Source organism: Lutra lutra, chromosome 13, assembly GCF_902655055.1.
Source record: "Lutra lutra chromosome 13, mLutLut1.2, whole genome shotgun sequence".
Lineage (NCBI taxonomy): Eukaryota > Metazoa > Chordata > Mammalia > Carnivora > Mustelidae > Lutra > Lutra lutra.
The window spans coordinates 35,760,212-35,784,277 of NC_062290.1; the positions used below are offsets into that span (position 1 = coordinate 35,760,212).

At 34.7% G+C, this 24,066-nt stretch overlaps 1 protein-coding gene across 1 annotated transcript in view; it reads right to left on the minus strand.

Moving 5' to 3' along the window:
* Nucleotides 1-24,066, minus strand: part of PTPRD (protein tyrosine phosphatase receptor type D) — a 1,060,901-nt gene that overhangs the window by 815,031 nt on the left and 221,804 nt on the right. The window contains exon 3 of the mRNA XM_047699812.1: nt 12,666-12,723. The gene's annotated coding sequence lies outside the window, so the exon portion shown is untranslated. The remainder of the gene's footprint in view (nt 1-12,665; nt 12,724-24,066) is intronic.

Here is a 24,066-nt window from a genome sequence, read left to right on the forward strand (position 1 = left end):
TGTCAAAAATATACACAAGATTTGAAGGGACTGGAGAGTCCTAGGAAAGGTGGGAGGAGTTGATAGGTATTTGTTGTCATTTTACAAGTACCATAGATCTTGTGTGTTTTTATGTTATTTCATTATTTTATTGTATAGTTAAAACAGAATAAATGATAAGGGTTTTCTAGAAACTATTTTAAAGTTTTATAATTTAAAAGGTGATTATTCCTTTATCCAAATAATAGATATACCAATCTCTGATTATATGAGGTTGCTTCAAGTAATGCCCAAGTATTATCAGAAAAGCAGTTTTAATCATGTTTTTAGATTTTTCAGAAGAGTTTAACATTGAACTGAATGGTTTTCCTACAATCCTTACCTAATTGGCTCATTAAAGTTCTTGTTCAAAATCACTGTAATGGGTAAGATTCTTTGTCTTTCAAATTCTTATTTACATTAGATTTTACTGTGGCATCACTAAATAAGAAAAAAATAACAAAATGGAGTGGGTGGTTTGATTTTAGGGGAAAAAAATCTTTAAATGAATCTTTGGTTTGCCTGCTCTTGCTACCTCATTAATCCTAAATGGTGTCAGTCAGTTGAGTCTAATAGCTGTGAGTGTTACTACCATGGTCAGTTCCAAATTATAGTATTGATTAATTGATTGTCTTCTTCCAGTTGTGAATTATATTAGTGCTGGCTCAGGCAGCCTGGCTTAGGGCCAGAACTTAATTTTCAATGGAAGGCAACAAGCAGTTTCACTGTTTCACTGCTGTAGTTAAGCGGATGCTAAGAAAACAGAAAGCTTTGGAAAGACAATTTGACAAAATGGAATGTACTAAATATAAAGAATACACATTTATTTATAGTCTCTCTTCAACCTAGAGAAACAAGTAGGAAAGAGTAAGTCAAATATTCATCATTTCTCAACCTCAGACTTCTAAAAGTCTTAAAGCAATTGACTGGAAGATGAGAATAGGAGGGAAGAATGATGGTCCAGAATGACAATGAGCCAGCATTTGGATCTGTGGAATTAAGTCCATTCAAGAAAAAAGTGTGTTGACTGGTACTTTCAAATCAAGTAGAACTTAAAGTAGATTATGGGTTCCACTACATCATAAGTATAGCTGTCCAGGGAAGCTTAAAAAGCACCTGCCATATTGTGGCACCACCAGGGGAGCAGTACCGTCTTCTTAGAATAATATAAACATTACCGAGTTGAAGACAAAACTAGAGGCACTTGTTTCTTGTTAACTCTCTGCTTTAATGAGGAACATAAAATGGATGGGTGTGTTTATCATTGATTCTTGTGGAATGGGAAAAGCTAAATGGGGCATTGAGAGGTTAATAACTTTCACAGATCCATAACTTTGCGTTTATTTGCTGCCAGATCAATTCTTTTTCCTACAAAATTGGATAGGGAAAATTAGTGTGGGATGGAGTGACTCTGATTATAAGATAATATTCACACTAAAATGTATTTATAATCATTATTGGTATTTCTTCTCAATATGAACGAAATTATACTTGATTTCACAGAGAATTAGGAAGAAAAACTTTCTTCCTCAAGTAAAGGAAATGATCATGAAAAAAATGAGGAAAATGATTCCAGGCATCCTAAATATGAAAGCTTTAAAACCAATGTTTAGGTAAAAGTGATAAATGAAAGTTTATAAATGGGGAAAATTGTGAATATGTAAAAAGCAAGGTCAAGTATGCTGATGTGAATTAGAATTTGTGGAAATAATTGATATGCAAAAAAGGGAGAAAGCCTGCAAGTACACATGTCAATGAGAAGAAAATTACTCTTCTCTAAGTAGTACTGGTTTCAAGATTATTAATGACTGAATATAGATATTTCATATATATATTTATATATGTATGTATATGAAAATCCTAAATAGAAACAATGATATAAAAGCTTATTGGCATATCCTATTTAAAAAGTTCATAGAATAAATCTTAAAAATATATAAATGTATAGGAATTCTTCATGGCTGTTTTGATGATCTGTAGCAAAAACAAAGTTACAGTTGATAAAATAATATATTCACTTATTTTTTAAAAGATCTTTTTTTATTTGACACACAAGAGAGAAGGCACAAGAAGGAGGGTGGTGGGAGATGGAGAAGCAGGCTCCCCACTGAGTAGGGAGCCCAAGGCAAGGCTCAATCCAAGGAGATCATGACCTGGGCCCAAGGCAGACACTTAACTGAGTGAGCCACCAAGGTATCGCAATATATTCACTTCTTAAAAAATATTATCATAGGCTACACTGTTCAATAGGTGCTGAGGAGACTTGAGTGTAGTGATAAAAACAAACCGCATGCTTTTAAAGCAAGCTGTTGAGTAGTTAGTAACTCAGGGAACCCACACCATGTATGATACTGCAAATCTAGTGTACTAACAACTTGAAAAAAATAAATGCATACCTTAATGAACTTAATTACTTAGGTGGTCACCTGGAAGACAAAACTGTGGTCTTAGCTCCTTTTGGAAAGAATCTAAGTATAACTCACCCTGGTACACTCCTCAGCAATTAGCAGAGAGAACCTAGTACTAAAAAGGTTGTCCATGAACATTTTTTTTGAAAGAATGAATGCGTAAGAATATAGCCTTTCAATCAACTTACTGCCAGTAGCCAGAAATAGCTTGCTAAGAATGTACTAACTTTAAAGAGACACAGCAATAAAGTCATTAAGAAGATCTTAGCAAAATTAAAGTGCTTGGGATCTAATACTCAAATACAGCTAGTTTTTCTTCTCCCCCATTCCCTCTTTTTGCCCAAATAAATTTAATTAACCCTTAGAATCAGGCATAATTTTCATTCCTGTAGAAGTTGTCTCTGACCTATTTGGAGTAGATTAAGCAACCTTATTGAGAACTCCTGTGCTTCCCGTATTTGGAGAATATTTGCATTATCCTATAATTGTTTATTTAATGGCTATGCATCCTAGATGGACTATGTCTCTCTTATTCCCCTTTATGTTCACTAGGCATTGGCATAAGATTTGGTACATAGACAGCTACTTGTTTTTTCCATGTCCATGTCATTATCTATCCCTCTTTCCCACATCCAACATCTAGTTTGTCTGCAAATCCAGGTAGCTTTACCTTCAAAGCAATGATTGTCCAGAATTCAGCCACTTTTCTCACTCCCAAAGCTATAACTTGATCTACCTCTTACCTGCATAATTGCAATAGCTTCTGTGCTGGTACACTTACCACTGCTCTTGCCCCTGTTAGTCAGTTCTTAACCCAGAAGCCTGAGAGATCCTCTTAAAATATATACCAACCACATTACTCATCTGTTCAAACCTTCAGGGAGATGTCATCTTACTGAGGAAATAAGTCAAAGTTCTCACTAGGAGCTAAAAAAGTCTTTTTTCTTCCAAACTCCCATTGCATGGGACAGTCCAGCCACAATGGCTCTCTCACTGCATCTCACTTTAGGTAATCCTCCTCCTATGGCCTTTGCTCTTGCTGTTCCATTTCTCTAGAATGGTCTTCCTCGATTATCTACAGGACTAATTTTTTACTATCTTGAGAGATTTTCTTAAGTCTCTCTCAATTCAAAATCTCTAAAATTTCAATATTTCCCCTTACCTGGTACTTTAATTTTCCTTTCATGTTTTATTTTTCCTGTTAGTACTAATTGAAAGTCTGATGTTCAGGAGGTAGAATAAACTTTTATTCAGGGGGTCTGGGTGTCTGATGAGTTGGTACCCATTTTCACTTGCTATGAAATATTGTAAACACCCCTACACATCACTTTGGAATATACTCTGTATCTATTTCTCTTTACCATCTGCCTCTCGTGTGTTTTTGTTCCACATTGTATCACCAGCATCTGGATCATCTACTCTGCTATAGGAACTCTAACTGTATGTACTTACATTAGCTTATCCATGCTTCTGCATTAAAAGGTACTACAAAATGATGCTATACTTATTTGCTTTTATGTTATCTCCATTTAATTGATTCTGGACTCCTTGAGAACAGCTATCTTTTTTTTAACCTTTATCCATCTCCACCATCTAGAAATGACTGGTTAATAAATATGTAATGAATGAAAAAAGGATTTTGTTCATAACCACAATTATTCACTTAAGATACATAAATTATCATAACTATGTCTTCATTTACTATTTTACCTAACCTTTCATCAAGCTAAAATTATTCATATAAACTTTCATTGGTGCAAATATAACCTTATAAAATATATATTCCTAATGTAAACATTTATCTGCCTTGAAGATTTTCAATAACATAAACCTTGTGACTGAAGGGAAAATATTGTATATATACAATCCTCTCTTGGCATTACTACAGATTTAAATGCAGTAACATGAAGATCTTAAGCAAATTTTAGACAACTGTTTTCAAAAGAAGTTATTTTATAGATTTCATAATTCCATTCAGTAACTACAAATGATTTCTGATATTTTAAAATGTGATATAAAAATATGATTCTGAATAGGAAACTCTGGGATCAGATTCAGAAGTTGTTTTTTTTTTTTTTTTTTTTTTTTTAAGTTTGGAGCTATTTCATGTGCTCAAGATTTAAACAAAACACGAGATTTAAAAAATCATCTTTAGGTCTGCATCATCACCACAAGAACAATAAACCCCTAAAATCTTTGCCAACACATTATATAAGATCATATGAGACATGTTTATCAAATGTACAAAAAATAGTCTTAACCGTTTCTATAAATGTAGGAATCAAAAAGTTAACTGCTTGTTTTGAGAAATTCTGTCCTCCCTATGTGAACCTGTTTTGTAACTTCGGTTCCTATTTATTACCCCTGACTGAGACAACTCTCCCATGGTTTTGTTTTGTGTCTTTTTTTTTTTTTTAAGATTTTATTCATTTTTTTCTAAAGAAACAATGAGACAGAAAGAGAGGAAGCATGAGCAGTGGGAGAGGCTGAGGAAGAAGCTGATTCCCTGTTGAGCAGGGAGCATGATGGGGGACTTGACCCCCAGGGTCCTGGGATGCTGACCTGAGCTGAAGGCAGATGCTTAACCAACTGAATGTGCCCCAGCTCTCCCATATTTAACATAGCCTATCCTAACCACTCTTAACTTTATCCCACTGAATATATAAGAAATTGTTTAGATACTAGCAAAAACTCACATTACTTGGAAATGCAGAGCCAAATGCAATGTGTACCGCTTAGTTCCCAATTTTAGAGATCTCAAAACAAACAAACAAAAAATGAAATAACAAAAGCATAGCCTTTTAGATATTCTTGAACTTAGTTTCTGGTTGATTCTTTGGAGCTGAGTCTCCAAGCCCTTCCCGTTGGACAGCAGACACCCCACTACTATGCACCAAAATTTAATGTTTCAAATAATCTCATTATTATCTGATATTTTATCTCTCATCTTTCTATATCCTGTAACTGGGAAAATAGTGGAAGAGAATAAAACAGATAAATACGGATACTAAAGGATGAGACACCTAAAAAGTTTCTCAACCTACTAGTGGGTTCGGGTTCTACACTCCACCACCTATAACTGAATTTGATTAACATTTTTTAGTTTATTTATTCAGCCATTTATTTCTAGAGTGAAATCTACACTTTTATGAACATAATCTTGGATGATTTGATCATTAAAGTTACCCTAAGGAGGAGTTAGAAGTCAACCTCTATTTAAATAGGTGATGGTTATTAAGGAGTACAGTTGTGATTAAATTCTACTCCTGAAACGAATATTCCACTGTATGTTAACTAGCTGGAATTTGAATAAAAACTTGAAACATTAAAAAAAAAAGTCAACCCTTATTTTTAGCTGTATTTGGTTGGCCATTAAGAACCATTTAGTTTATCCTAAACTTTACTTAGGCACTTTTCTTCATTTTTGTCCATTTCTGTTAATTTGGATGCATCCAGTGATCTTCAGTTTAATCACTTAACTAAAGCCTGACAGATTTAAAAATACACACACGTTAATGGAATTTGATGCTAGATAATTAGATGGTCAGAATATATCCTTAGTTTGGATATGTATACATATAGGAGATGTAAGTCCACCCTAGTTAAAAAGTTTTTTTGCAAAGCAAGATTTTCTTTTTTCTTTTCTTTTTGTAATGGATAAAATTTTATTTTTTAGAGCAGTTTAAAGTTCAAGAGAAAAATTAAAGGGACCTAACTGTTTTTTAGCTTCTCTTTCTAGAAGCAGCTTGATGATTATGACTGAAAGTGGGGTTGACGATTTACTCTTTATATTGATTAATACATGGTATTGTCAGGAAGAATGATATAATTACATAATATAACTACCTTATACTATTTTTAAAGATTTTATTTATTTATTTATTTGAGAGAGGGAAAAAGCACAGGGGGAGGAGCAGAGGGAGAGGAACAGGAAAACTCTGTGCTGAGTCCAGAGCCCAACATGGGACTAGATCTCACAACCCTGAGATCTTGACCTGAGCTGAAATCAGGGGTCAGACACTTTCCTGAGTGAGCCATCCAGGTGATCCTGTAATTTGTTTTATATGGCTTTATTTTTGTGTCATTATGATCACAAGTTAGATTGAAATTCTTTTTTTTAATCATCATGACTTTCTTGAGCAATTCAAACAATCCAAACTGATAGTCTTTTTGATTATGGTGACGTTAACGGCAAAATGTTATGTTTAATCCTGTCAATCTTTACTTAAAATGATAAAAATAGCAAACTAATATAAAAATCAACATAAGATCTATATTAGTCCATGTGAAAAATACCTTTCTTTTGTTTTATAAGAGAGATTGAAAGTATACAAAAGGTAACTTTAATTGAAAATTCTACAAGTACAGTCAGATCAAGAGATAGCAGCCTTGGAGCACCTGGGTGGCTCAGTGGATTAACGTCTCTGCCTTCTGCTCAGGTCATGATCCCAGGGTCCTGGGATCGAGCCCCGCATCCGGCTCTCCGCTCGCCCCGCCCCCCCCCCCCCCCCCCCCCCCCCCCCCGCCTACTTGTGATCTCTGTCTGTCAAATAAATAAAATCTTAAAAAAAAAAAAAAGAGAAATAGCAGCCTTCCCACATACTGAAGGTAGTCTGTAGATACCATTTGTCACATTGTGTTTAATTCTGACATCAACCTGAAATGTGAAACATATTATTGATGTGCTGGGAAGAGGCATCAGATCACGAACATCCGAAGCTCACGTCATAGAAGAAATCATTGAAGGAGCTATGGATATTTTACATAGAACATAGAAGACAATGGAAAGAAATAAAGGCAGATACATTTTTTATCAATTTAAGGAAGACCTGTCTTGGTATTAGAGCCATCCAGTAATGAAAATGAGGATAATATATAGTTCAAATCACAAACTGGCTGACAGTATGTCATAGGGAAGTTTCCCGTAAAGTATGATATTGAACTAGGTGAACTTCTTTAGTCTTTATGCCTTGTTTTTTGTTTTTTGTTTTTTGTTTTTTTGTTTTTTGTTTTTTGTTTTTTGTTTTTTTCCCATTGAAGGATAATGTGGCTTTAAATGTAGATTAAAGAAACACCTGAAACACAGATATATTACCAAATATCTTTCTGGTCCTGGGCAGGTCATTTGTCTTCTCTGGCTCCAAATTTGTCATATATAAACATGGCCTGGAGTCTTTAAGGTCTGTATTAATCTTAGCATTCACTGACCATGTAAATACAGACATACTGAATCAAATTCTAAGTCCACTCATGGTAAAGAATCATTGAAACTATAGACTTTTAGAGCTGGAAAGCATTTAGCAACACCCCCCCCACCAGTTGTTATATTATACATATCACTGTTCTTATACTGACTTGTTAAGAAATAATTTAGTAAGTCTTTTAAATGCAATGCATAACATGAGAGTTTTGGTTACTACTCTTGAATACAAAAACATAACTCCCTCAAGAAGAAATGCTCAGAGAACATCCTGCTGAGCTTCCTTCTTTTGACCATACAGTCTGTGTACACAATTAACCTTCCATTAATTAGATTATCTTGTTCTTTACTTGGGATTAGAAAATTAATACCATAATCAAAACTCTCTAATACAGATCTAAATATGCCCCCCCAAGTGTAACATTATTTCTTTACTAAAAAACCTGGATAAAAAAATCTTTAAAAAAAAAAGGGGGTGGGCGCCTGGGTGGCTCAGTGGGTTAAGCCGCTGCCTTCAGCTCAGGTCATGATCTCAGAGTCCTGGGATCGAGCCCCGCATCGGGCTCTCTGCTCAGCAGGGAGCCTGCTTCCTCCTCTCTCTCTCTGACTGCCTCTCTGCCTGCTTGTGATCTCTCTCTGTCAAATAAATAAAAAATCTTAAAAAAAAAAAAAACCTGGAATCTGGCTCATTTAATGGATGTCTTACTTAGCAAATCTGCCTTATTTCTCCAAAAGAGCGCTAGTCAGAACTTTATAAAAAGTTCTTAAAATCACCTAAAAAAACTTGGTATTTCTGACTTTCTTAATTGATGAAACTCTAAGAGTTAACTAAAGGTCCAGAAGGTGGGGCGCCTGGGTGGCTCAGTGGGTTAAAGCCTCTGCCTTCGGCTCAGGTCATGATCCCAGGGTCCTGGGATCGAGCCCCGCATTGGGCTCTCTGCTCGGCGGAGAGCCTGCTTCCTCCTATCTCTCTCTGCCTGCTTCTCTGCCTACTTGTGATCTCTGTCAAATAAATAAATAAAATCTTTAAAAAAAAAAAAAAGGTCCAGAAGGTGACTTTAATTATGTGAAAGTATTTATAGGCATTGGCATTTGTCCTTATACTAAAACATGATACCACATAACATATAATCAAATGTTATCATTCACAAGAAACTAAATAACACTTGCCAAAATAAGCCAAGCACTTGGCTGTCGAACTCACAATAATATTATGTTCACCTTATATATTTGTGAATTTCCAAATTCAGACAGTTTAACAGTTTCTGGCTAACATTAGCTTGATCCAATTTTGAAAAGTGATAGTGATGATACATGAAGAAGAAAGCTTACTTAACAAAATTGGCTAAATTTGGTCAATGAACCCAATGCAAAATATTTTGAAACTTTAATTCAAGAATGTTATAGTCATCATTAAAAACATCTTAGAGGGACACCTGGGTGGCTCAGTCAGTTAAGCATCTGCCTTCGGTTTAGGTCATGATCCCAGGGTTTTGGAAGAAAGGCCCACATGGAGTTTCTTTCTCAGCAGGGAGCGCCTTCTCCCTCTGCCAGCAGCTCCCCCTGCTTGTGCTCTTGCTCACAAATAAATAAAATCCTTAAAAAAAAATCTTAGATATCCCTAATGTTCTCAAGCAGTCATTTATTACCTGTCCATGGTGTCAGGGCACTCTTTTAAAATTATGAAGAATAAGAAGATGAGTAAAAAGATATAGACCCTCCCTTCAAGAAATTTCCCATCTAGACACTGAGAAACTTCCAGGAGTGTAGAAGCTGATGCTTTTGCATTTAGTTAGGTGGTTTTGGTTTTCTCAGTTCAAGGTAATCTTACAACATAATGGCAATTGTTGTCTCTGGAGTTCCACCTGTATTCAAATTCTGATACTACTACTACTACTGCTGCTACTACTACTACTACTTGTGTGACTGGATAGATATTTAGTTTCTCTAGTTCTCCGGTCCCTATCCTAACATGGAAACTCAGAGGTTTACTATAAAGAATAAATGAAATTTGTATGATATATGAAATTATTAGGCATATCAAAAATAAAGTTTAAATACATTTAAAGGATAAAGGATACATCAAATAAGAAATCTTTCATCTGACAAGATTAAAAAGTTCAATATTTTGTAATATGTTAGAGTTAGTAGCCCGCTTTTAAGACAGATTTTCTAACATTCATAGACTATGGACTACAGAGGGAAAGAAGAATTTCTAATGTAATGCCCTAACGCAACACCACTAAGAGAGCTGGTGATCTCAGACAAATGGAGGAGAAGACAATTTGGGAAACAGTGATAAAATATAATGCAATAAATAAAATGTTTTGTACTTTACACAATTGTTTGACAAAATATCTTATACTTTTTAGGTAATCTTAGAAGACAGGGTTAGAAAGAACTAGATAGATTTGTTAAGTGGCAGAAGAACCTCTTAAAATAGATTAGAGTGAGTAGATATTAATCTGAAAAATACTTTGGACTTTTGGATATTAATCTGAAAAATCACTGTTTTTGGTGAAGTGGAAACACTGTAAAATATAAAAGTCATAAAGGTTGCAGTTTGGATTCTTGCTCTAAATCTTATTAGTTGTGAGAGATGTTTGTTTCTTTTCTTTTTTTTTTTTTAAGATTTTATTTATTTATTTGACAGAGAGAAATCACAAGTAGGCAGAGAGGCAGGCAGAGAGAGAGGAGGAAGCAGGCTCCCTGCTGAGCAGAAAGCCCGATGCGGGGCTCGAACCCAGGACCTGGGATCATGACCTGAGCCGAAGGCAGCGGCTTAACCCACTGAGCCACCCAGGCGCCCCAAGATGTTTGTTTCTTTACCACCAGTTTCTTTATGTGTAATCAGAAGATATGAGGATGTCATGCAAAGACCTTTACTTCATGCTTGGTACATCTTAAGAGCTCAGTAAGTAATACCAATAATAATCACTACTATTTTAATGGTCATTTCTGTGATAAGATGAAGATATTTATACTATTTGTTTCCATTTTTATTCATCTTGAATATACAGACATGAGATACTGTGTTCTCTGATTCATCTATCTTGTTTCCACAAGATAAACGTCTAAAATGCACTGCATATTTGCACTTTCAAACATGTCTATATGCGAGCAGATAAGTTCCTGATATTCCAAGTTTCAATGAATATAATGATAACATTTACAGACTACCCTATATATCCCCTACTATATGTCAGGTTCTGTTCTGAAGGACTTTTCATATAAAACTTATTTAATCCTCACAACAGTCTAGGAAGTACATATAATTATTATCTCCATTTTACAGATGAGAAACCTCACACACACACACACACACACACACACACACAAGTGAATAATTTGCCTAAGAGCAAATAGATAGCAAATATCGAACTCAGGTAAGTCTAAGTTTAGAACCTATGCAATTTGCCCCTTATGATAGAGTTGATTTGTTCTGAAGAAGCAGTATCACAAATGGAGGTATATTTGAAATATTTTTATTAACACTAGATCAGACAGAGATAGAACTTAAAATAAAATAGGAACATCATTTGTATTATTTGTTCTATGGGAATAAGTACTTAGGATGTCTGAACAACTGGTTTTTAAACTTACTTGAACATGATGTGCTCAGAAAATAGAAACCGATTCTATACAAATTGCTGAACCATAAAACAGAATGATAAATATCATAAGAGAGTCATGAACAAAGACACAGAAGTTCAGAAGACAGCATCATTTTGACTGGGGGTATTTATGGTGAAGGTGAGATGAATCTTAATATATAAAATAGAAACAATGAGGAACTAAAGGGAAAACAGGCTAGGAGCCTGAATTTACTACAATTTTATTTACTACAATTTATTACTCTGCCTCTCTTGCTTATTTGTTCAATTCTCATCTAATTTGACTTCAACCATATCTTGGTTTCTGAAAGAACTTTGTGTAACTTTTCTGTATATTAATATTCCCTTTTTTCTTAGAAACATAAGAAACATCAACTGAAGAATGAAGTTAACAGAGAATTTGGGAGGTGGTATTCTTTCCTTTACGCTGGGAACTTAAAACTTTTAGGAAAGAAGACTAGTTAAGCATGCTATGTAACTTCTAAACTTTGTAAACTTTATTTACAAAATTTGTATTTAGAAACCTTAATTAAAATCATTTAGTTTATTTTACGATTCATCACAGGTTTATATAAGATAATAGTTTTAAATGGTGAGCCACAGTTAAAATATTTTGGAGCGAGCATAAAAATGATTTATTTCAAAGAATTGTCATTTTAAGATTAAAAACAAAATATTAAGCTGCAATGGGCAAGAAAAGTGTACTGGGTAGAGGATTTTATCAAAAAAGTATTATTGTGATAGATGAAATGTTTATATTAGAGAAAGGATATGTAAGGTAACAAAGCTGTGTTAATAGCAAAAATTGTGTTGCAAAATACTGAGAACTAAATGCATCCCATTATAACCTGTTCTTGTTTAACAGAGATTAGACACTTAACATTTTGTTAATCTATCTGCTAATCTGTTTTCTTGCTTTATTTCATTAACAATAAATAGCTTTGTAGCTTCCAGAAGAAAAAATTTAAAAAAAAAAATGTAGGTGAGACCACCGCCGAAGGCTCATAATTTCATAGCAGCAGCAGCTAAATTCAATCAACATTTAAATCTATAGGCATCTGCTGCTCCAGTTCAAAACTTTAACCCATGGTTGGATTTCCAACAGATTCGTGACTAACATCATCCATGATTCAGAACTGAAAAATAAATCCCTCATTGACAGATCATTTCCTAGTTGTTCCATTGTTGTAAACATAAATTTTATTTATTAAAAAAAAAAAAAACCGGTCATTCATAGTAAAGAACGACTTAATCTTAGGATATTTTTTGAGAGGACTATAAGTAAGTAGAATACAATGTTTGACCATTCCTTCCACGTGTCCATTCCAGTCAGTATTTGCTGAGTGCCAACTATATAGCAGGCAATGTATTAGGTATTAGAATCTGAAGCAGAGAAAGAAGGGTTAAAATGTGTTGTACACTTACCTTGTATCAGCCACTGTAGGTATTTTCAGACAGTCCCTGGCCTCAAGAATTTCAAAACCTAATTAGCAAGGCAGAAAAAAAAATTATTTTAAAAATGTATTTCAAACTCTAAACTGTCTTTATGGTATCGTATTTCTGCCATCACCTTTTTAAAAAAAAAAATTTTATTTTTTTTTCAGTGTTCCAAAATTCATTGTTTATGCCCCACATCCAGTGCTCCATGCAATACATGCCCTCCTTAATACCCACCACCAGGCTCACCCAACTCTCCACCTCCCCCCCTCCAAAACCCTCAGTTTGTTTCTCAGAGTCCACAGTCTCTCATGGTTGGGGGAAATCAGAAGGGGAGACAAACCATCATCTTTTTTTTTTTTTAAATAAAGATTTTATTTATTTATTTGACAGAGAAATAGAGAGTGAGCACAAGTAGGCAAAGCAGCAGGCAGAGGGAGAGGGAGAAGGAGGTTCTCCGGTGAGGAGGGAGCCCAATGTGGGGCTTGATCCCAGAATTCTGGGATCATGTCCTGAACCAACTGACTGAGCCACCACCCAGACGCCCCATCTGCCATCTTTTTAAAGGTGGTTTGAGACAGTAGAAAAAAGCAAGAGGGTAGGTGAGAAGCTGGTATCAATTTTATATAATCAAAATCTTTAATTGAAGTAGTGAAATGCCAAAAATTAACATGGAACTTTCTTTTGTCTATATGCTGTAAAGTAGTGAATATTGACTAGTATTGACTCTCCCTTAATATTTTGGATTGCGACTAGCATGTCTGACATAAAATGGCCAGACTACCTTCTTGCACCTGTTTCATCAAGTTTACCAAATGTCTCAGTTTCTTGCTTCTTGAAATTACATAATACATTTCCAAACTTCCATCCTTTATTCTTTATGGAACTGGATGCCACCTAGACTGTTAAATCCTGAAAGCCAAGCTAAAGCAAATGCTCGTTTTTCCAACTCATCCTAAGACAGCTAGCACAAAGTTTTCTAAATCTTTTAAGTATTACATTTATGTAGAAGAATCTCAATTATTAACTTTTTAAATCCACAACTCTAAAACAAGTTAAAAAGGCAATGTATCTTAATTTCTCAAAGGGATCATTTTATAAGTTTTAAAGATTATCCTAATGATTCTTGTCTATTTTCATACTTGCTTCCTTCTAGACCACTGTCTTCTCAACTCTACCATGTGTTCAACTCTTATTCCTCCTTCAGTTCCCAAGGAAGTTGCCATCCCACATGGAGACCATACTTTGACATCCTGCCGCCTCCAAGTTTTGCTTAGATAGATCTAGATATCCCAGCAGTTCTGTGTACTTCGTTGGTACATATGTTATGCCACAGAAACTAGCTAGTTGTTCACCAAACTGTTTCCTTTTTCATGTTATAGAGTCACATGAAATCTTGCAGATAGATATGCCCACGTGACTGAATTCTTCGCAATGGAATACAGCTAGATATAAATCATGGCAATATCAGACCTGACATTAAAACTATCTCATAAATGATCTTTCATTTATGATTAAGGATTATTTATCTCATAAATGATCCTTCATTTCATTCTACCTTCAGGTAGAATCCCTGAGGACTCACAGAAGGAATGGTCCGTAAGACAGAAAGAACCTGGTCCTTCAGTCATAGATCTAGGATCACCCCTCACCCCGCCGTAATAAAGTCTATTGATACTAGAGTTACAAAGATGACCATCCTGACTAGGAACATCTATTGGCATTGGAGTTTTGTGTAAATGAGCATAATTTTCGGTTCTTTATGCCATTAAATTGTCAGGTGCTTCTTAGCCTACTCAGACTGTGACTGTTTGATTTGTCTGATCTCTCCCACTAGGTTGTAAACTATAGTACCCCCACAGCAATTGGTTTTGTCATGTTCTGGGCTTTAGGGGAGCCCCTGACACAGTATACGGCACATAATTTTCTCTCTTTTTAATAACTTGGATATTATGATAAGGTATCATGAAAATTTCATCGGAAACACTACTCTAAATACAGTTATTCCTTGGGTGGGAAATGCAAGGCTTCATTTAGCACAGGCTTCAAAATACCTTTTGGTAAATACCTTAAAGATAAAATCTGACTTTGCTTAGGAGTTCAAAGCAAGTGGAAACATTGAAACCTTCTTGCAAAACTGTTTCCTAGGCTTCTATTTGCAGTTTTTCCTGCAGTGGTGAGAGCATTACAAAACCTTAGCCAGAAGTAAGGGACTCAAAAGCTCCTTGAGATAGTTGCAGTGACTCCGAACATCCTTTGAATCTCTACTGGGGATTTAATGCCGATGGAGAGAAAATAAAAGGTAATTTTCTTTCCTTTTCAAAACAATAACCAATCACAAAACCCAAGACCTTCTGCTCTTCTCAAAGTACAATGAAATAGCTTTTGAAGTTTAGACAAAAATAGAGACATCTGACAAACAATATCAAGTCTCAGTCAGCATGCCCCAATGTATTTATTGCTGACACAGATCCCTTCCCCACCCCCTTACTCCTCCAACCAAAAACACTACACGCACTGACTCCTTTTGGGCAACCACCTGTTTGAGGCCACTTCCAAAAGGTCTCCTCATAAATCTCATCCATCTGTCTCTGTACTATCATCCTCTTGCTGGTTAAATTTAGTACTGTTTGTCAGAACCCACCTTTCAGACACATGCTTCCGTTACTTTCAGCCTTATTTAAGTAAGGGAAATAAAGAGGAAACAGTCCTCGTTGTTTCTTTTCTGCAGAATTAAGAGAAAGTGGCGTTTTGTTTTTTGTTTTGTTTTGTTTTGTTTTTTTCCCTACAAGACATGCAACTGCCTTTTAGCCTGAAGGAAAAATCCTCAAGCTCTTATCTACAGCACATTTTTGAATGGCACATTTAGGCTAGATTTTATGGTAACTTTAATAAATTTGTAGTTCATTCACATCAACATTAATATATAATTTCCCTTGGCAAAGTATTTGACTCTTTAGTGTCTGGCAAGCACACATTGGATTTTCCAGGGCAATTTATTTCTGAAAGTTTCCATAGGCATTAAGATAACTTTTCTCCTTCTCAGATCGTCACAAATCTACCTTTCCTTTCTGAACACAAATATCAGCCTAATGGCCCATTAATCTAGGTAGAAGAGACAACACCAGACAGAAATATATATATATATATATATATATATATATATATATATATATATATATATCTCAGTCCCAAGTCATGCTTAATGTTTAAGTCAACTGGACTTCCTACTGCAGTCAAAGTGCAAATTATCAAGAAGTCCCCATTTTTTTTCTGAAAATTAAGCAAAATAATGGACTTTTATAAGCAGACCAAAATGAATTTTCAGCAACTGATTTAGTCAAGTAAATGCAATCCAGCTCCTCCACTATGCCTGATGTGTGTGAAAGAGTGGAAGAAACAAAAAGAAACTGTGGTAATATACAGGTTCTCTCATTTCCATGTTTTTTGCCAAATTTCTGACTAATTGTGGCTAAGGAACTCTAAGTGCTAAAGTCAGTAACTGTCAAAACCAGAACCATCTATGCTGAAGTATATTATGGTCTGATACCATATTTTATTATATACAAATATGAATGGAAAATAATTCTAAGAAGTTTTGAAGGTTTCCACTTACTTTGGTCATAAACCCAGGTGTTGCCCACAGAAATAACAAATATCTCATAAACAGCCTTGCATTTCACATAGATCCTTTCATTTACATCAGGAGAGTATCATCTTTTATTATTATTTTTTTAATGGTGTTGGCTGGAATTGAATCATGGATATTTTATATTCTGACCCATAAAAAATACTTAGGACTTCCTCACTGTAATTTTTCTTTGCTGTATGACATGGCTTCTGTTACAGTGTGAAAGTTCCAAGTTTCATAACTGACCCATAACTCCGGTATATGTAATAGGAATATTTTAATTAAAGTACTTCAAACCTTTTTTAAAAAAAGGTATTTCAGCAGAAAAGCTGGAGATTAATTGAAATACTATAGTGTGATGCTTTCTACCACTCTAAATAAATTAGGAAAAGTTTACTTCATACGAAGTTTCTTTTGCTGCTAACCTTATTCTAAAACACTCCCAAATGATAATTATCAACATGTGTGTTATTTTAAAACAGAATCCCTATTAGCACAAGCAACTGGGACCCCTTAAAGTAGTTTAAAATGACATAGTAAAGAGATTTTATTAAGATCTCTCTTTTAGGGGTGCCTGGGTGGCTCAGTGGGTTAAGCCTCTGCCTTCGGCGCAAGTCATAATCTCAGGGTCCTGGGATCAAGCCCCACATCTGGCTCTCTGCTCAACAGGGAGCCTGCTTCCCCCGCCCCCCCCGCCCCCGCCGCCTGCCTCTCTGCCTACTTGTGATCTCTCTCTGTCACATAAATAAATAAAATCTTTGAAAAAAAAAAAGATTTCTCTTTTATTCAGAATTGTTCACACATGTTTTTCTTTAGTCATTGTCCTTACATTTTCACAAATTTGAGTTCATACTAGATAAACAATGCTAGGTAAATAAACATTCAGGAAAAATAATATTTGAAATTCCTAAAGGTATCTGATTTGCAAAATTGTCAAGTTCTAATTTCAGATGCAGATCATACAGTAGGAAGCCAGTAAGATGAGGCCTCATTTTAAACTCTGTTTTATCAAATATGTTGGACCCCTTAAATTATATAACTTTACTTGTTTCTTTTATCCTTCCTCCCTCCCTCCCCCTGTTTCTGTTTTTCCTTTTGTTCTTTCTTTTTTTTTCTTTTTCTTTTTATTTACATATTTCTTAAAATTTTTAATTCCAGTGTAATTAACACATAGTGTTATCTTAGTTTCAGGTGTACAATACAGTGATTCAACAATTCTATATGTTACTCAGTGCTCATCAAATAAGTGTATCCTTTCACCCATTTTACCCACACCCCCACCCACCTCCTCTGTAGTAACCATCTCTTATTCTCTACAGTTAATAGACCATTTTTTGGTTTGTCTTTTGTTTTTGTTTTGTTTTGTTTCTTAAATTCTGCATATGAGTGAAATCATTCGGTAGTTATCTTTCTCTGACTTACTTCACTTAGCTTTATACTCTCTAGGTCCATCCATGTTGTTGCAAATGGCAAGATTTCATTCATCCATTATTTTCTACAATTGAGTAACATTCCATTACATATATATATATATGTAAAATCTCACAACTTCTTTATCCATTCATCTCAAATGGACACTTGGGGTGCTTCCATAATTTGGCCATGATACATAGTAAAGATAGGGGTGAATATGTCCCTTTGAATTAGCTTTTTTTTTTTTTATTCTTTGGGTAAATACCCAGAAGTATAATTACTGGATCATAGGGTACTGCTATTTTTAAATTTTTGAGGAAGCTCCCTAGTGTTTTCCAGTGTCTGATGCAGTTTGCATTCCCACCAACAGTGCATGAGATTCCTTTTTCTCCACATGCTCGCCAACACCTACTGTTTTTTATGGTTTTCATTTTAGCCATTCTGACAGGTATGAGGCCATATCTCATTGCAGTATCGATTTGCATCTCCCTAATGATGAGTGATGACAAACATCTTTTCATGTGTAGGTTGGCCATCTGGAAGTCCTCTTTGGAGAAATATCTGTTCCTGTCTTTGGCCAATGTTTAAATTGGATTACTTACTTTTTGGGCATTGAGTTGTATCAATTCTTCGCATATTTTGGACGCTAACCCTTTATTAGGTCATTTGCAAAAATCTCTCATTCAGCAGATTGTCTTTTAGTTTTATTGATTGTTTCCTTTGTTGTGCAGAAGTTTTTTATTATGATGTAGTCCCAAGAGTTTATATTTGCTTTTGTTTCCCTGGCCTCAGGAGACATGTCTAGAAAGATGTTATGGCTCATGTTAGGGAAATTACTGCCTGTGTTCTATTCTAGGAGTTTTATGTTTTCAGGTCTCACATTTATATCTTTAATCCTTTTTGAATTTTATGTATGGTATAAGACAGTGGCCCAGTTTCATTCTTTTGCATAAAGCTGTTGAGTTTTCCCAACACCATTTTTGAAGAGATTGTCTTTTTCCCATTGCATATTCTTTCCTGTTTTGTTGAAGATAAATTGAGTATATAATTGTTGATTTATTTCTGGGCTTTTATTCTGTTCCATTGATCTTTATGTCTATAAACACATTATCATCTACCTACACACCCATATATCACACCCACACAATCAGTTGTGTCTCTCATCACTAAATGAAGAGGGTTTTTTTGATTGTTTGTTAGTTAGTTTTGTTTTGTTTTGGATTGTGTGTATGTTTTTGCATGTTCCTTTAAAACAAACAAACAAACAAAAAAACAGAATTTCTTACAAGGTCCAAGTACTTTTAAATTTTTTTTTTAAGTTTAAGTACAGTATGCTTATAGGAAAGTTCATAAACAATAAATCACAAAAGTAAGCACTAGGGTGACTGTTACCTAGGTCAAATATAGAATATTTCTAGTGCCACAGAAACTCCATGCTCCCTCCCATTTCCATTTCTCCCCTCTCATCAAAGGGAAACAAACATCATCTTGATTTCTAACCCTATAGTTTAGAGCTGCCTTGAACATTGTATCAGTGTAATCATATATTACATATTACTTCTTTACTTAACATTATGCCTATTGGTTTCATTCATATTGCTATTTGTTAAATAGCATTTGAATATACCACACTTTATATATCTATTCTATAGCAGATAGGTATTGGGTAATTTCCAGTTTAGAACAATTACAATTAATGTTGCAATAAACATCCTTATAGATATTTCTTGGTACACATGTTGTACATAATGAGGAGTAGAATTGCTGGATCTCGGGGTGCCTGGGTGGCTCAGTGGGTTAAAGCCTCTGCCTTCGGCTCAGGTCATGATCCCAGGGTCCTGGGATCGAGTCCCGCATCGGGCTCTCTGCTCAGCAGGGAGCCTGCTTCCTCCTCTCTCTCTGCTGGCCTGTCTGCCTACCTGTGATCTCTGTCAGATAAATAAATAAAATCTTTAAAAAAAAAAAAAAGAATTGCTGGATCTCTGGTATGCATATGTTCAACTTTAGTAGATAATGTCAAACTGTTTCCCAAAGTGGTCATAGTAATTATACTTCCCTGAAGTAAAAAAAAAAAAAAAAAAAAAATTATATATATATATATATATATATATATATATATATATATGGCATCACATGTCTATTGCAGCACATCTTGACCAATATTTGGTAGGGGTATTTGCTTTGAAAGTCTAGATTAGACCAGTGAAAAAGCAGACAGAGAATAGCCTGGCAAAGAGAAAACTCCTGATCTGGGGTTAAGTGGACTGGTGGAAAAGTGATGTCTGTGCTGTGAATGGTGAAACCTGAACCTTCACAACCAAGGATTTCCCCCAGAAATAGGAGAATCCATGAAGGACTGAGGAGTTGAATATAGAACATGGTATTCTGTCAAATTGTGACGGTGCAAACTAACCCAGCACCAGAATTTCAGTGCAAAATAAATTGTGTGTGTGTGTGTGTGTGTGTGTGTGTGTGTGTATGTGTGTGTGTGTGTGTAGGGGAGCACCAGAGTCTTTTCACAAGCAAATATACAAATCCAAAGCATAAAATAAGAAGTATGTCTTTATATATGAGAATCATTAGAAATTTCTAGGGTGGGAGATTAATGATGACAAATGTCACAAGAGAAGTTTTCCATGAAGAGCAACTTCATACTAGTCTACTTTAAACTCCATCTTTTTATACTTCTTGTGATCAATTCTGAACATATTGTGTTTCATAAGGGATGGGAATATAATTTTCAGATATGAGAATTTCCCATAGGTATTTATTGAACTGTTTTAGCAAGTGACTGTTTTATAAGGTAATTATTTTATAATTATCCTATAGAAGTTGCTTTTGAAAAAAAATATCCTCTAGAGTCAGGAATAATCACAGAATTTTACAGCTGAAAGAGGTCTTGGGCAACATCTAATTAAAACTTCTCATTTCACAGATGAGGAAGTCTAGGTGCACAGTTGTCCAGTTACTTGATTAGACTAAGGCAGTAGTTAAATGCAGATTCAGAAGAATCAAGACTTCTGACCTGGAAGATAATCATCATAAATTCATTTTATTAAAGACAGTTTGAAAAATTTATTTCTTGACTTTTTTTTTTTTTCCTGGCTTATGTCTACACATCTATCAGAACTCATCAAGTTTCGTCTACTCTGAGACGTCCTCTCTGATTGCTTCAAGTCTGCCTTAAATGTCTCTACTATGTCTTAAATGACATTTTAAAATTATTTCTGTTTTTCAATTATCTGTATATTTATCTCTTTGTCCAATATATTAAGAAACCAGAAGGCAGACCTGCTGGTTTTGTTTTTTTTTTTTTTTTTTCTGCTCTTTGTTCTTAGCATTTTGCATAAGCCTAGTATCCAATAGTACTCTGTAATTATTTGTGGAATGAGTTAAATGTATCAAAATGTGGCCCATAATCACTTTAGTGTACATTTAATAATGTAGAGGGGAAATATATAACTACCCATTTTGTTAGTCTTTTGCACTAACATTGATATTTCTGTTCCTCCTTTTTTCAGGCACATGGTGGAAATATATTTCCTTGTGCCCTTAAAATTAGTGTGTCCCTGCTATTTGAGCATAAGTAACACATGTCACTTCCATATAGAAGCCTTTAACAGTCAGTATCAATTTGTGCTCTTCTCCATCCAGCCCCAATGATCTTAGAGAATCTCCGAGTGAGGACAACATAAGAAGATTCTTTAGCCAACCTATGATAGACATGCAGTATGACTGACAAATAAAACTATATTTTGCTTTCTAATTTATATTTGTTTAAGTCACCAATTCTTTAGAGTTGTTACCCCAGTATAACCTAGCATATCCTCACTTATTGTAATGGGATGAGATTTGGGAGATTCTGGGAAAGAATGAATTTTTTTTTTTTTTTTTTTTTTTTTTTTTGGGTATGTGGAAGGAACATTAACCATTGGAGGCCAAAGGGTGGATTGTTGGAGAAAGTGTCTAAAATGGATCTCAAAAATATCCCTCTCCTGGCATTCATGTATTTGTGCAATTCCCTCTCCTAGAGTGTAGGTTAGACCTAGTGACTTACTTCTAACAAGAAGGATACTTGCAAAAGTGACGGGATATTTCTTATGAAATTAGATTTTAAAATGTCTCGCGGCTTCCCCCTTGCTCAACATGTCTCATTCTCTCATGAGTGTTTAGTCTGGGGAAAACCAGTTGCCATTTGGTAAGGACCTATTGAAAGACCATCTGACGAGGAATCAATGACTCTGACTTATTATCAAAGAGTACCTGAGGTTTGTCAACAGTCTATGAACGAGCTCGAAAGTCCATCTTCCATTTAGATCTTGAAATGACCTCAGCCTCGGCTGCTACCTACATTTCAGCCTCATGAGAGAACTAAGCCTTAGGCACCCAGCTACACTACCCTGATCCATAACCCACAGAAACTATGAGATAATAAAAATTTGATATTTCAAACTACTATGTTTTGGTACTATTTATTACAGAACAAGGGACAATGAACACAATTTGTATTTCCCTACCTAAATATACATACCAATTGGGTAAACATATTTAACATTATATCAGGGATGCAAGATGATAAGCATATCTAAAGTTTAGAACAATGTTTAAATTCTTTATTTTTTGCAGCATTGGAATATGGTTATACTTTATTTGTGGATATATAAACCCAAAGCCATATAAAAATCAAATTCATACTTGAGTCATTTGAATCTGTTATTATATCAAAGATACATAGATGTGAGCAAAGATTTCTAAATGTAAATAAGTTATAATTAGACATATAATAATTATTAGCATTTAAGATAGTAGGAAGTTAGATATTTTGACATATCTGATTTTTATGGATAGCAGAAAATTTAATTTGTGCATTAAAGAGAAACATGGATTACATTAGACCATTTGCATCTTGCCCTAATATAAGCTGACTTCTACTTAAATAGCTAACCCAATTCTCATACTGCTTCTAAAAGATTTATCAAAATATGATCAAAGGAATGCAGGGACAGTGTAAGACTAGGGCTTTCAGGCTATTTTGAATCATCTGAATCTAAAAATAAGGGCACGACACCTACGTTTTTCCCATTGTGGTTAATATTGGGAATCCAAGACACTGTCTATATAGTAAGCCAGAGAGTTAATGTTAGAGTCTATATAACAAAGAAGAAAAAAAAAAACACCATAAGATAAAAAAATTACAAAGTATTTGGGAGAGAGCAAGAGTGTAGTTTTTATATAAAAGGATAAACTTATATGCTGAAAAATCATCCCCTGGCATTCTGAAGACAATACAGTACAGTTTAAGCCTCAAAGGAGGGACACTGCTTAGGTATTAACCTAATAAGAAACTTGAAAGACAGATATCCTATTTATGAAAAGGCTTTTCATAGGTGAGTACAATTGTGTTTACATGTTTGAAGTCGACCCTGTTTCAATCCCACCAGGAATTCCTGATGAATACTGAATTTTCTGTGGAAGCAACAATTCATAATTTCCCTTTATTCTTGTTTGTTACTACAAAAGACTTAGTCTCAGGGGCTTTGATTAAAATGATGAGACAAAGAATAAAACAAACAGAGAGTCTGTTAAATGTCTGCCTGAAACCAGAGCTGCACCACTTAATATGAAAGACTCTTCTAAACCAATAATGAAATAATCATCCTTTTTGCAATACAGATAAGAGAATGAAGGCTAGATGTAGATTTGGGGAAACTAATTTACACTGGATGAAGGGAGAAAGGGGAAGAAGAGCAGCTACAGAAAATCAACTATTAATAAATATTGGAGACTGCAGAGAAATTGCAAGATAAACTGCAATTTTATCTGGGTTCCTCCAGCTAGAACATGGCAATCACATCCCTGAGAAGAGAAGCTGATAAAGCCCCTCCTCTCGAACAGGCAATCATTTTGCATTTTATATTATTTGAAAAGAGCTTGATTATTTCTCTTTGAATGAAACTAGATTTATTCACATTTACCTGTCAACAGAATGTTCCATTCCTCTGTTTTGCTGGTATATTTAAAGGCATATGACCTAACTGAAATTCTACAGACAAACCTTTCATTAGAGGTAAATAAATAATAATGGGTGAACAGCTCATGGTTTTCATCATTTTTTAATTTTTTTGGCACAGTGCCAAATTATGCTAAATTAAAATCTGCAGCCTGATAAATATGACTGATGTGTGCAGTAATGGATTGAGGTCATAAATATTGGCTTTATTCAAGGTCAGATATAATCTTTAAAAATCATATCCAGAGAGGAAATCCACACATAAAAATGATGATTATGTTATTGGAAGTCCAGTTTAAAAGGGGAACAATATAACATATAATCTTTTCTGGTAA